The sequence below is a fragment of the Mytilus galloprovincialis genome, chromosome 2 (genome assembly GCF_965363235.1).
Source record: "Mytilus galloprovincialis chromosome 2, xbMytGall1.hap1.1, whole genome shotgun sequence".
In the NCBI taxonomy this organism is placed as follows: domain Eukaryota; kingdom Metazoa; phylum Mollusca; class Bivalvia; order Mytilida; family Mytilidae; genus Mytilus; species Mytilus galloprovincialis.
Window position 1 is genome coordinate 11,403,750 of NC_134839.1, and position 15,432 is coordinate 11,419,181.

Below are 15,432 nucleotides of genomic sequence, written 5' to 3' on the forward strand. Positions count from 1 at the left end.
AACACGAGATGCTATCAATTCAACAAAAACGATACATACATCGTTTGAACGGCTACAGCTTTAAGATATATTGTCATTGATTAAAGACTTTTGGTTACACACACACACAAAACGAATAAATTTGAAATAAGTAAATAAATAAATTTAATAAAAATAAATGAATAAATAAATCTATTTGTGAGTTTCAGTATGTTGAGAAGAGGTACCAGGAAGCGTACAGCATTAGCGAGAGCTGGAGTAAGAAGGACCCCGGTGGTGTCGAAGGGGGTTTCGTCACGGGCGTCAGTACAATCATCTATGACGGTTACAAGGCCTGAGGCTATTTATACAAATTCTGGACGGCGCTGCTATACCAACAACTTCAACAGTATCAACGACAAGAATGTTGATGCCAACATTTTCTAGCAATCAGGACAACTCCGTCCACATCCCGGACATGTTAACATGGCAATCAAGACGAGCAATAGACCTCCAGCCAACTGTTGATAACACACAGTTTGTGTCACAAACAGGTAATGTGACCAATAATGATTATGTACAAATTCCCAATAGAATTGAAAGTTTTCATGATAATCTAGGCATAAATGTAACACAGTCAATTAAAGAAAAAATATTGAAAGGGGAATTCATAGATTTAGCTCGTCTATTAAATAATTCAGTCAACACGGGTTCCGACAAACAAAAGTTGACATGGGCTCAAGGGGATTTCATTTTACAACCCATTTCTCAACAATCAAAAATTACAAATATAGAAAAGTGGACAGATGCTTTCATCATTTTTATTTATATTTATTGTGCTGTGCACGTAAACCGATTTAAGGAATTGTTAAAATACATGCACACAATACGCCTTGGGGCTCAAAGAAACCAAGGTATGGGTTGGAAAAATTATGATGAGCAATATAGACTAAGAAAAGCTCATGAACCATCCAGTGTATGGAGTAATATAGACAATGAGCTTTGGTTGTTATATATGCAACCAGTGAATACTATCTCAAATGTGTCCTTAAATGTATCTAATAGTAAGGCCGTGTTCACACCAAACGCCGTGCAGAGTAAACATGTTTACAATTAGTTTAGTGTAGTGTACACTGGTTTCACATTACATTTGTTCACATCTATACACCTTGTTTAGCTACCTGTACATAAGATTTGTTCCCACTTGTAAACTATATGTCATTTAAATGATCATTACGTAGAACTGAATTCAAAATTTTTGGAAATTTTTTCTAGCGGTAAGGGAACAACCAATTGACTTCAAAAGGGGGGCTGAGGATGGGAATGGAAATATTCCGATCTCCAATTTGATAAAAAAAAAAATGGTCATACAGATGATAAAAAAAAATGTTCTGAATCAAGAGTGTCCCCATACATTATAGTGTTAAATATTGAAAAAAAAGTATTTGATAACCAGCATCGAAAAAAAAGGAATAAAAACGTACGCGCGAAAAAAAATCTGACTCAGATAAAAAAAATAACTCTCCCCCTTTTTTTAAGTTAAGTGGTTGCTACTTTAAGAAAGCTTTTTTTATAATTTGCAGTAGTTTGAATTGACAAGAGAAGTCTCGATAACGCATTAGAAAACGTTAGCTGCAACAGCGTGCTTACAGCCGAAAAAAAAGGATTGAGATATTAGGGATCACTACATTTTTATCTTTTCTGTTCGTTTCAAATGGTATTTCTTCTCCAAGGAGTATTTGGAGAGGAAAAGGGTAGCGTTTTTTTTATATTTATTTTACGTGTTATTTAATGGATCTGAGATACTAGACAAACATATCATTTACCTCACACTTGTTTTAGTCATGCATTTATTCGTGAATCGTTTTTTGAGTAATGACCAGTGGCGAATATTTCTGTGTACGTCAAGTCAATTCGGGAAGACCTTTTCAAATGAATTAGGCAACAATTATTTACTTCATTTTTTGTGGAGGGGGAGGGGGGCGTGAGCTATTGATTTTTTTTTTCAGGACAAATTTTGGTGACAAGTCGAAATTATATATAGTGGCAGATGAGGGTGAAACAAACAATTTTTTTTCAGGGCCAAAAACTGGAAACTTTTTTAGTTTCCAAAACAAAATCCATAGCTCACCACCCCCAACCCCCTTGCCTTTATGTTTTATACTCAACTATAATAGCCCCCCCCCCCTCCCCGAAAATCAATTGGTTGCTGCCTTATGGGTTCGGCAATGATGCTGCTTTGAGTCTTGATTAGGGATTAATAAAGTACGTTAATTTTTTTTAACAAAAAAAATCTGTAAAAATTTAGACAACTTATAATTATCAAAAATATCAATTTTACTCAAAAATAGTTTCCTCCTTAAATATATACACGATAAAACTAATGTCCTAAATGCCTAGTTTTGTGTACACTTAACCTACACAAGGCCTACATAGTCTATCGACTGTGTGTAGGTAAAACATGATTTAAACTACATGTAAACATTGAGTTTTATCAATGGGAACGCAATTGTGTTTAGTTTACGTGTGAGTTACACTAACACAACACCAAATTTAGGTCAATGTGAACACGGCCTAATATTTAAGACAGTAGTGGTCAAGGTTTTATGATGTCATAGGGTCTATAAAAAATAAAAAGCCTTTTTATTCAATTAGAATAAATAATGATCTCAGAGAAGATGCAAAAATTTGGCTGATTTTTCTGGAACATTTTAACGGAGACTGTTATCTATCAGAAAACACGTGGATAACAAATGAAACGTTGCATTTGTACACTGACAGCTGTGGTAACTCTGATTTAGGTTGTGGTGCATATTTTGATGGTAAATGGGCACAATATAAATAGCCGGAAGCATGGTCAAATATGCCAATCATGAGGGACATTACTTTTTTAGAGTTAGTTCCAATTGTTTTAGCTATGTTTATATGGGCATCAAATTTCCAAAATCGAAAGATTTCATTTCGAATTGATAATATGGAATTAGTTAGCATTATCAATAAAAGAACTGCCAAGTCGAAGCGTGTGATGGCATTTATTCGCCCCCTTGTTCTTTTTACAATGCAGCACAATATTCAGTTTAAAGCACAACATATTGATGGTTGTAAACATGAAATTGCAGACTCGATTTCTCGTTTTCAGTTGAAGAGATTCCGGGAACTAGCACCCGGGGCCGAGTCGTTTCCAGAAAACAACCCAGAAGAGTTCAGAGATTTTATATTTAGTCTGAAACAAACAGATTAATTAATTGGTCGCTTGCTCCTAATACAATTTAAGCTTATCAACGAGCTTTAAATGCTTTGGCTAAATTTAGGGATAGTTTTGATTTAGATCATAGGTTTCCAATACCATTGAACCACATTACTCAGTTCATTGCATACATGTCTTGCTTGGACATGGCTTCATCTACGGTGAAATGGTATATCTCAGCTATCAGTTTTTAATAAGATTAATAATTACGAAGATATGTCTCAATTATTTGTTGTAAGGAAAATGATTGATGGAATGGCAAGGTCAAAGTTAAAAAGACCTGACAGTAGATTACCTATTACTTTAGATCTGTTAAAAAATATTATAGATTTTGCCCGCATTTTGTAGCTCCAGATATGAAGCTGTCTTATTTTCTAGTGCTTTTTCAATGGGATTTTTTGCATTTCTGCGAGTTGGTGAAATGACAACTGCATGTGGCAGGGAAGGGTCTAATCATGCCATTAAAATTGAAAATGTGGAGGTTACTAATCATAATATGAAAATATACTTGGCGTCTTCAAAAACAGACCAGCTAGGTCGAGGGAATTCAATTTTTGTGGCCCGACAATCAGATGTTGGAATTTGTCCGGTAAAATTACTGCAAGAATATTTAAAGATTTGACCTCGAATTAGTGGTCAATTATATTGCCACTTTGATGGCTCTCCGATGACTCGATATCAGTTTTCAGGAATTCTAAAACAAGCCCTGGGGTATATTGGTTTTGATCAATCAAAGTATGGGACGCACTCATTTAGAATCGGTAGTGCTACTTCAGCAACTATGCTTGGTTTTTCTGATGAGCAAATTAAAGTAATGGGTCGTTGGAGTTCTGATACTTTCAAAAATTATATACGAATACCACAATTTTGAAAAAATTTCGTTGAATTTGAAGGTCAATTTAGAATATTTCATGTCAATACATACATGTATTAAATTGTAGGCCAAGAAGTGTCAGTATGGATAGTAGGCTCATCTTTGATAAGAAATGCATTTGTACACGCAAGAAGTAGAACAGGTGGTGTAAATTTAGGTCTCCATAGAATAGGAGTTAAAATTTTGTGGCAAGGGTATGGTGGCATGGGTTTAAAAGATTTGGAATCAACAATAAAAAGACTGATGAAATATGAAAAAGCGACGAAATATCTTGTCCTTTATATTGCTGGAAATGATTTGGGGAAGACAAAACTAGGGTTTTTAAGGAAGGAAATCAAGGCCACCTTGGAGAAGGTACAAAGTTATCTACACAATAGTTCGATTGTCTGGTCTCAAATTTTACCGAGAACAAATTGGCGTCATTCAATAAGTCAGGATAGCATGATGGCATGCAGAATTAGGATAAATAGTGCCATTGCATCATTCGTGTTAAAGAATGGGGGACATTATATAAAGTATCCAGATATTCTTCCTAATAGTACTTTGACTGATCTAGATATTTCTGAATAATTTGCAAGGTGCGCTTGAAATGTTTATTTGTTCTGGTTCTTATACATATCCAGATACATTTGGTACTAGTATGTGTATATCTTAAGTAATTTTAAAACAGTATTGGCCACAGTCCTATCGCAGCTTCATCCCCACTTTAGTGGCGGTTGATCCGGTACGGTTGAGTTTGACATATACCGTACCTTATCAATTTGGCAACTTCGCTGCGTGTGATAAACTACAGTTACAGTTGTCTATATTTTAGTGATATTAAAAGTACATTTTGTGGATCGCTGTATCCCAGGATCCAACAGCTAAGTTAGTTGATCGCTGTATCCCAGGATCATACATCTATCTATATATATCTATCTAGTTATCTGTAGGTTGCCAGAGGTAACCAAAAAATGATCTATACATCTATGAATCTAGTTATCTATGAATATATCTAGTTGAAAACTATATATCGTTGAATCTATATGTGTACATATTTAAATTTGTGTTTAATATTAAAAGCTGTGGTCAATACTGCCAATAAATCTTAGTTTTACAAGCCATCTCAAATAATAGAATTTATGTAATATACATAAATTCGGTTATTCTAGTGGAAAGTTTTAATCTCGGCCGTTGCAGTGCTTTCCTTTATAAATTCATTTGTAGTCGATAAGATGTATAGTAGTAACGTCAATTTGACGTAAGCGTTCTTTTTAATTTTGAGTTGCAAGTGAACAGACGTGTATAATTACAGAGAGAAGTATTTTGAAAATACCCACCCTCCCTCCACTATATATAGTTAAACCATGTAGTTTTGTTTGGGTACTGCTCTTTTGTTCTTTTTATTTTCAGGTACATGTATATACGAGTAGTTAGAGTTCCAGTATGAAAAATTCTTCTCCATTGATGATTTGCCATGTGATGTCAAAAATTGCAGTAGTAAGTAGATGCAACCTACAGATAACTAGATAGATATATGTACTTCAGAACTATAGGTTACATTTGCAGAATTAACCCGGACAATATCATTTTTCAATGGAATGTGGCTCAAGACATAAAATTATGACCAGTGTCAGGTCAATAATTTATACTGATTAAAATACTACTGTAAGATGTTGGTTGTATAGAAACATTTGATCGTTAAAAAGTGAAAAATGTGTTTGGCAACTTCGCTGCGTGTGATAAACTACAGTTACAGTTGTCTATATTTTAGTGATATTAAAAGTACATTTTGTGAATCGCTGTATCCCAGGATCCAACAGCTAAGTTAGTTGATCTTTGTATCCCAGGATCATACATCTATCTATCCATATATATACATATATCTATCTAGTTATCTGTAGGTTGCCAGAGGTAACCAAAAAATGATCTATACATCTATGAATATAGTTATCTATGAATCTATCTAGTTGAACAATATATATCGTTGAATCTATATGTGTACATATTTAAATTTGTGTTTAATAATAAAAAGCTGTGGTCAATACTGCCAATAAATCTTAGTTTTACAAGCCATCTCGAATAATCATGCGAAGGAGTTATTGAAAGACATTGTACTGAATATGCCAACTGAACTACTGGCATGTTAATTTCTCATTGTCTGTAGCAATACAACTTGTGCACACTCATACTTATAGTGTCGATTTGAAAAATGGGTAGTTTTAGATATTTACCGATGAGACGAGATGAAAAAATACAACCTCATTCAAGATAATAGGGTTATATATGTATACGCCAGAAGCGCTATCGCCAAATAAAGCACGGTTATGATTGTATACGACAGACTCGCTTTTCGTCTACAAAAGCCTCATCAGTGAGGCTCAAATAAACAACGTTTTCAATCTTTTAGTAATAAGTAAGAGTACATGCCACTACTATCTTAAATATTTATGGAATCGAAATGTAAGTAGTTAGTACACTAGTTACACATCCGTCTTGAAATAGGGTATTTATGCAAATGTGCCTCCATTTGTTCGCTTGATATGCCGCCCTACCTTCACACTTTTCGTTTAGGGGGATAATTGACGTACCGGCTTAACAAATCTTTTCCTATTCGGGGACACTGTCAAAGAATACTTTCTGTACCTATATGGAGTTATTTTCCTTCAGAACTATAGGTTACATTTGCAGAATTAACCCGGACAATATCATTTTTCAATGGAATGTGGCTCAAGACATAAAATTATGACCAGTGTCAGGTCAATAATTTATACTGATTAAAATACTACTGTAACTGCTTGTTTTTATTAATTTTATTAATTTTATTTCACTTGAATTAATCATAACAAACAATTGAAAGAAAAGATGCAGGAAATGGTTTTTTCGTCACTCTTGTCTGTTGAACATTCAACCGAAGCACTATCAACTGGTGCACCGGCGGCTGACGGTCTGAAACTATACAAGGTTTTCGATGCCTCTATTTGTTGATCAGCGGAAGTCTTTTTGTAAACTCTAACTGCTTTACTACGATGAACTGCAATACACAGCTTAATTTGCTTGTGTTTACGTCAGCGCTTTTTTTTTTATTGAACTGCACATTCATAAATCTCAATACTGTGGATTAATCTTTTTTTCATGGGTACCAATTTTCGTGGATAACGGAAAACTTGTTATTCGTAGATATTTAATCTCGTGGTTTTGCCGAGGTCTGCATACAAGCCTATAGAAATTTCATCATGCGTTGAACATTTAATTTCGTGGAACCCACGAAATCCACGAAAATTTGTATCCAATGTATACTAATGAATCCACGGTACGTGTAGTAACACTCATGTTATACCAGTAACTCAAGCATGACGGACAAACAGAAGAGTGGGTGAGTTATGGTAAATATCATTACCCAAAATACTCGTATTCGGGACTAATAAAATATTATGTCTTAATACGTTTCCTGAACTCTCAAGCCTGTACAATGATAATTATACATATTGTTTACAATCACCACTTTTCTATTATAGCATTTAAAACAACAGGGAAAAAGAACAGATATTGGGTAATATCATGGCATACAAGGAAAACCTTCGTGGTTTTTTTAATGCCATTTTGCATGTGCTAAATAAGAATGTTAAAAATAAAAAAATATAAATTATAACGTTTTATTTTACAACTATATTACCTGTTGTTTCGGCCACACGTTGTTCTTCAAGAAGGACAAGTTAAACTATTTACTTACATTTTGCAGAGAATATGCCTAAAAGAACTATAGACTATATTCTGTTCATACTTTTAACGAAAACATTATTTTATATCTTAACATTCTGATTAATGTCAAACGCGCGATTCTACACCAGAGTTTATGCTAATCTAACCATGTGCCTGTCAGTCTAAGGATAAGATCCCAGTACTTAAAATCGCTATATACTTTATGGGTGAATTCAACATAGATAAATAAAATCGTATAATAAAAAAGCAACGAATGAGGTTATTAAATTTATTACATTGATTTTTGTGCTTCTTTGTTATATATTTGTTTATTTTTATAGTGATTAAGATTATAGCACAATGATGACTGCTGTACCCCTATTGTTGACATTTTTACCTATTATGTATGTTTGTTTTGTTCACATATCGTTGTCAATATAATGGAATTTGATACGACTGTCATATAAATTAGAGGTTCAGCTAGATATAAAACCAGGTTCAACCCACCATTTTCTACACAAGAAAATGCCTGTACCAAGTCAGAAATATAACTAATGTTATCCATTCGTTTGGTGTGTTTGAGCTTTTGATTTTGCTATTTGATTAGGGACTTTCCGTTTTGCATTTTCCTTGGAGTTAAGCAATTTTGCGATTTTCTTTTCTTTTATGCCAGCATTATAAAGACGTGTAGCTGCTGATGATCGGAGGCCATGGTTTGTACGTTTTCTAGCTAATCCAATACTTATGCACAACCGCTTCACAGTGCCTTGTATAATGTTGTGTCCAATAGGATATTTTCTATACCATCTTTGACACAATGTATCGGTGTAAGGTAAACACAATCATTTCCTCCATTTGTTGGACTGAAAAAAACAGAAAACGTAAAGCAACATTTTATTTCAAACATACATTATTCAATAATGTTAAAATGATAGGTAAACTAAAAAGACATTACGTTTATTTAGATCAACCACTATTCAAAATACGGATGTGTTAAGCTCTTTGGTCGGGTTGTTGTCTCTTTGACACATTCCCCACTTCCATTCTCAATTTTAGTATGAAATCCTTTTGATTTGTATTGGAAAATGTAATGCGACTTTTGGATGTGTGTTTTGAGTTTTTTGTTTTGTTACATGTACATTAGACGATTTTCTGCTGCTTTTGTTTGTTTTTTTAAAGATTTTACAAAAAGTTCTATACATTGTTTGTATTTTCTTTACACAATTCAATTTTCATAATTTCTCATGTTATATACCTTTATAAGGAAATAGGCACAGAGAGGAAGAATGTAATATTAGATTCATATTTTCAATATGGGGGAGGGGGATACCGCGCTTATCCGTATTTTTAACTAGTTAGTTCACAAGGTAAGGGACAACAAGAAGACATTTAATCCTACATGGACATATTTTTCTGATTTGCAACCGACCAGTCTTTGCTCTTATTTATAAATATTAAGCAAATATACTAGAGAATGAAACGAATGGGTTAAGAATTTAAGGTGTTTGCTATAAATTCGTATTCAAAAACTTCATAGGTCAATGTATACTCATGCTACATCAAAACGCTGCTGTTCACCTATCCGCATAAAAAACATGATTGTGCACTTGCAGAAAAAGCCTCAAATAACACCACTTTTGTGGGTAAATCACATTACATAAACTGGGTTTTTTTTTGTGTAGAAAATAGGTATTGACAATTCACTTGAAACTTAGCATAAATCCAACTGTTTTCATCAAAGATGAAATTCTGAATTCATACATGCGTTTCATCGTTGTCTATATAATGGAATTTGATGTGACTGTACATACAAGTGTAAGATTTAGCTAGCTATAAAACTGGGATCAATCCACCATTTTCTACATAATAAAATACCTGTACCAAGTCAGGAATATGACAGTTGTTATCAATTTACTTGATGTGTTTTAGCTTTTAATTTTGCCATTTGATTAAGGACTTTCTATTTTCAATTTCGTCGGAGTTCAGTATTTTTTTTATTTTACTTTTTTCACTTGTTTTAATATGACATTACTATTCTAAAAACATTTGAAAAAAATAGGGCCCATAGGACGAAAACGCGACCCTGCAGACAAGAACAATTTTTTTGGAACTTTTGTAGGTCTTCCTGATATCATATTGTAGGCTAAAAAAATTGTCTTTTTTACCTGCAGTGTATGAATTATTTCTTTGTGGATGGAATCAAATGATTAATCATTAATTCACTTCCAATGTTGCCATTCATTTCCTTGTAATAGCTGAATACATGTGTAAGTTAACCCATCTCTACCTACGGAGTCAAATAAAAGGTCACATGAATACGGATTTAATTCGCAAGTGAATAATTCATCAGCGATGTTTCTTCTCTTGTTCTAACAGAATTGAACCAAATTGGCTGCTCAAAGGGAATAAGTATTTCACTTTATCACTTAGAATTAATGATTGAACAAAAAAAAATCTTTTATACTCGTAGCTTACTGTTAAACTGTATTTTTGTTTTAAACAGCAAAAAGATTGATCAAACCTGCAACTTATAGTACTTGGCTAGCTTGTTTTTTTACAGGGAACTGCACTGATATCTACAATTTTTAAAATATAGACCACTGACGCAGCAGGTACAACCGCTTTCCTGTTCACAAGACGATATTGAAAAGGCGAGTTCGTTTTGTTGTAATATAGACCACGAAACACAGGTGTTCCCACAGGGAGTAAAGATCCCCAAGAATCCGTTGTGTCAATGCGTAACGTTTCCATGCTTTTCTCTACTTTCAGCATGTAGTACTCCTCCTCATCGTCATCATTATATAACGCAACTAATTGACCAACCGAAACTAATTCTTGCAAAGACACTTGTTCATTTTCTTCATTTTCTTGTGCATCCGCTCTGTATTCTCGCATCATTTCCCATTCAGTATAACCACCAGTTTTTATCGAATTAGAACACTGGTCATACTTGTACATGTGATGACAACAGTTTACACAGAAACAAGACAATTCACTGATATTTATCAATCCTTTAGCAGAATCACGACTAGCTCTTACTTGGTGAAGAGATCGAATGCTAGGCATCGGCTTAAAAGACAGTCTGTTGTCACGGTGAATCGTTTCCGCATATCGGAATATTCTTCTCTTACAATGTGACCTCGGTTATGTTAGAAATGAATTCGCGTATTCATACAGATCTTTTGCTGTACTTATCTGAGTCTGTCCGCGTAAAATGGCACAGTCGGCTTGTCTCTTAATAATTCCTCCAGCAGCGTCTTGTGGTCCTGAAATGCACAGATAAGTTTTTTATGTCAACTGTATGATATTGGACCTTACCATTTTACCGCGTTCAAGGTTTATGATTTTTATAATAGTAACAATACCGAAAGTCACGAGAAATATAAGAGATACATTCAATACCCTACAGCGACTGCCAAGATGAAGAATAGAAATAAAAGCCCTGTTCCTTGATACAACGTATTTATTTTTGTGTCAGGTGTAATTTAGTCCGACGCACATGTGTTATCAAAATACATTTATTTCAAATTCGATATAATAAAAAAAAAACATGTAAAAAAACAAACTTTCTAGAATAATGTTTTATAGCATTAACCCATAATGTGACGGATTTAAAGAAAACAGTTTACCGATAATGTGAATACCCGACCGCTTTTAAAATATTTACATTTTACACAAATAACTCATAAATATTCAATCAAAAGCTAAATAATATGTATTCCATTGTACTCGAAAATGTGAGAAAAATCATTAAATCTGTGTCCAAGATATCTAGCGTAGAGATTGACAGACGGACTGACATTCAACTGTATTTAAAGGCAACAGACGGACTGACACTCAACTGTATTTAAAGGCAATCATAGTAGTAAGTTCGAGAATAATAAAATAAATTATTATAAATACCTTTTGCATGGGAAGTTTCGAAGAAATTTCTTGTGAAATGTTGATATCCAAAGTCATCGCTTGTTTGACTAATATCTCCGAAACAGTGTCTGCTCTTATACTGGGCTGCACACCCGTCAGTAAACTCGTGCATTGTTTCTACTGAATATGAAATCGACTGTAAATATTCCGCTATATAATTTCGGACTTGGTGAACAAAGTATTGATCATGAACAAAGTCTGGGCTTATAACGAAAAATTGTTCCGTGATAATTTCAGGAAAGTCTTCTGAACTATCAACAACATCGTATTCTAGCAATGCATTTCTATGTAGTAACATGGACCGACACTTCGGTTTTTTGAAAGTAAGCACTTTGAATCTCAGTAAGCTCGGAACACCTGTAATTTTCACTAAAGACATGCACACAAACACATTGCTTTTCTGGGAGATTTCTAACAAGATTTTGAAATTGTTCATTTTGCCATGTAGCTCTGTGTTGATGCACTGGAATTATCATTTCCCTCCTAAAATAGCAATTAAACGACGAATACAACAGGCTACAGAAACTTTGTGTATAATAAAGATAAAAAGAAGAAGCTTTGTGTCAAATTAGGTGAAAATACTCCTATGCGAATATATATTCCTGAAGTGCCTGCTTTAATTTATGTTTTTACCGGCTGTATACCTCTCTGGAACATGCTTATTATCCGAATATGTATCATATATAAAAAAGAAGATGTGGTATGATTGCCAATGAGACAACTATCCACAAAAGACCAAAATGACACACACATTAACAACTATAGGTCACCGTACGGCCTTCAACAATGAGCAAAGCCCATACCGCATGGTGAGCTATAAAAGGCCCCGATAAGACAATGTAAAACAATTCAAACGAGAAAATTAACGGCCTTATTTATGTAAAAAAATGAACGAAAAACAAATATGTAACACATAAACAAACGACAACCACTGAATTACAGGTCCTGACTTGGGACAGGCACATACATAAATAATGTGGCGGGTTTAAACATGTTAGCGGTATCCCAAACCTCCCCCCTAACCTGGGACAGTGGTATAACAGTACAACATAAGAACGAACTATAAAAATCAGTTGAAAAAGGCTTAACTCATCAGATGGACAAAAATACAAGTGGACGTGGCCCGGTACTTATACATCCCGACACAAAAAGACACAATGAACAGATCTGAGAGTTCTCGCAGTTATCTGACAGCTAGTCCAAAGCCACTAACAATTAATAAAAAAAAAATCATGCAACTAAGACTAAACGTACATTTTGGTTCAGTGGTGCTGATGGCATTTGAAGCTGTCCTCTTTTTCATATAATGATATCGGGATTTTATATGATTTGCTATGTGGTATGGGGTTTGCTCATTGTTGAAGTGGTAATAAGCATTGTATGTAACTTTCATAACATTTGGTTGAGGCAAATAAAGTTAGAGCGCGTAGACGACAAACTTAACATTTTTTCCATTTATAAATGGGCTTGAACGGTGAAAGTGATGCCAGCCAAGTTTTAACTTGATCTCAGTTTGGTGGTAATTAGCATTGTGTATAAGTTTCATAGTATTTGTTTGAGGCAAAATAAAGTTAAATTGCGGAAACTTTCAAGTTGTAAATTTTCCCATGAATACGTACGGACGTACAGACGAACAAGCGTTAAAATTAATGCCCCCTCCGCCGTAGCTGAAATTATTCCGGAGGCACGTCTGCCTGTGTATACCTTCGTATAGAAATATGCCATTTATAAGAATGAATAAGTTTGAAAAAAGTTTGTGTGTGGAAAATGGGGAGGCAAACTTCTGAAAGTGACAAGAAAAAAAAATATATTTTCTATGTAGTGTACTAATCTTAAATTTAGTAATTGTTCTCTTTCATTTTCATTTTTTAGAGTCAATTTTTGTCTTAAAATGGGAGGGGACATAGTTTTGTCCCCTATTTGCCTCTGTCTCCTATACGTACACTGTTATTATGACATATTTTTTGTAATAGCAATGAAACGAGTCATTTCGAATACCGGTATGAAAATTAATGAGACTATTCTATGACGACTTTTATTTATTGAAGGCACTAATTTATAAAATACAAAATTATTGTATTTATTGGCTCTTAGTAATGTTCAGTAGCGTATTTGAATAAAATTTCAAAGAATTAAATTTACTACAATACAAACAACTCTTATCTCTATTTTAGAATATGTAATTTAAACTTAATTGTTGAAACGAAGTTAGTTTAAAATTTGTCAAATTAAGCTTTAAAAATTCCTTTTTTTTTCAATTTGTGTTTTAATTTAGATTTATCATGCATGTCTCTAAACAAAGTATGCGACGCGTAACAGTTTATGAGTCTTGGTGTTCTCATATATGCATTTGATACGGTGCATTTGTTATGGATATATTTCAGATTCTATTTATGAAAGAAAATCTATAGAGCAGAGCATTTGTTTTTTTTGTAGCTCTATTTTAGAACATATGATTTAAACTTGTTGAAATGAAGTTAGTTTAAAATTTGTCAAAATAAGCTTTAAGAATTCCTTCTTTTATTTGAGATTTATTATGCATGTCTCTATGCATAGTATGCGACGCGTAACAGTTTGTAACTAAGTGTTTTGATATATGAATTTGATACGGTGCATTTGTGGTGGATATATTGCAGACTCCATTTATGAAATAAAATCTATAGAACAGAGAATTTTGATTTTTTGTGTATCAATTTAAAATGTAGATTCAAATATTTTCCACTTCAAACGATAAAGTAAAACTTCTTCAAAACTTATATATAATGTATAGTTCGGCGTCCGCAAAAAAGAAGCCATACGTATTTTATTGAATCTCGATATTTATCATGTTTATAATTTTTCTAACAATGACGTTCTACCTCCATAAGCGTGGAAATGTCATGGCGGGTCACAATTTTAATATATAAATATAGGTACTACATGTATATATTAGTTGATATTATATGAAAATGGGTACATTGTTTTAGACAAACATAGCACAACCCTACCAAAAAATAAATCGAAGTTAACCCCTCCACCCTGATTAAAACTGATAATTCCAAGATTAAAGTTGGAAACTGCAAGATTAAAGTTGATAATTCCAAGATTAAAGTCGACAATGAAAAAAAAAATAAATGAAAAAGGATGACCCTAATACGCTTTCGTAATTAATGGAATTGCATAAGTAAATGCCAAAAGTATCATCTTTCGTCAATCATAGACCGTAACTCCCAAATAACAATAATAAGAGATTTGTTGTTGTTTGCTTAACCTCCAGTGGTAAATATTTCATGCATATTTAAACTTTACGAAAAAGCGATGATTTCAATTTTTCCATTGTGAACGTTCCATTTCAAAGAAGCGACTTTCCAGCTGTAGTAGTATAGGGCTCGGGTTTCCTTTCCTATTTTCTTGATAGAGGGTTGCTACTTGCAAGGACGCTGTGTTACCAAGGGTTTCAAATGGTAAAGTTGGTTGTATCCCTATGAAGGTGTAACGTACCCTTTGCCTTGTTTCAATGGGTTCGTGTTCTTAACAAGCTTTCTAAAATAGCTTTCAGTAGTATATTAAGGTGTAAAGAAAGTGCGATCTTTTTTGGCTTTCGTAAGCGCGGAGAATCATGATAGATTAATGTAGAATTTTTGAGTTTTGAGTTTTGAATTTTGAATTTTGAATTTTGAATGATCCTTCCCGGCTTTCGTAGATATCATATCTATATTTCTCTGTTTACATTCAAGACCGTAAGTTCACTAAACAATTTAGTCGTTTA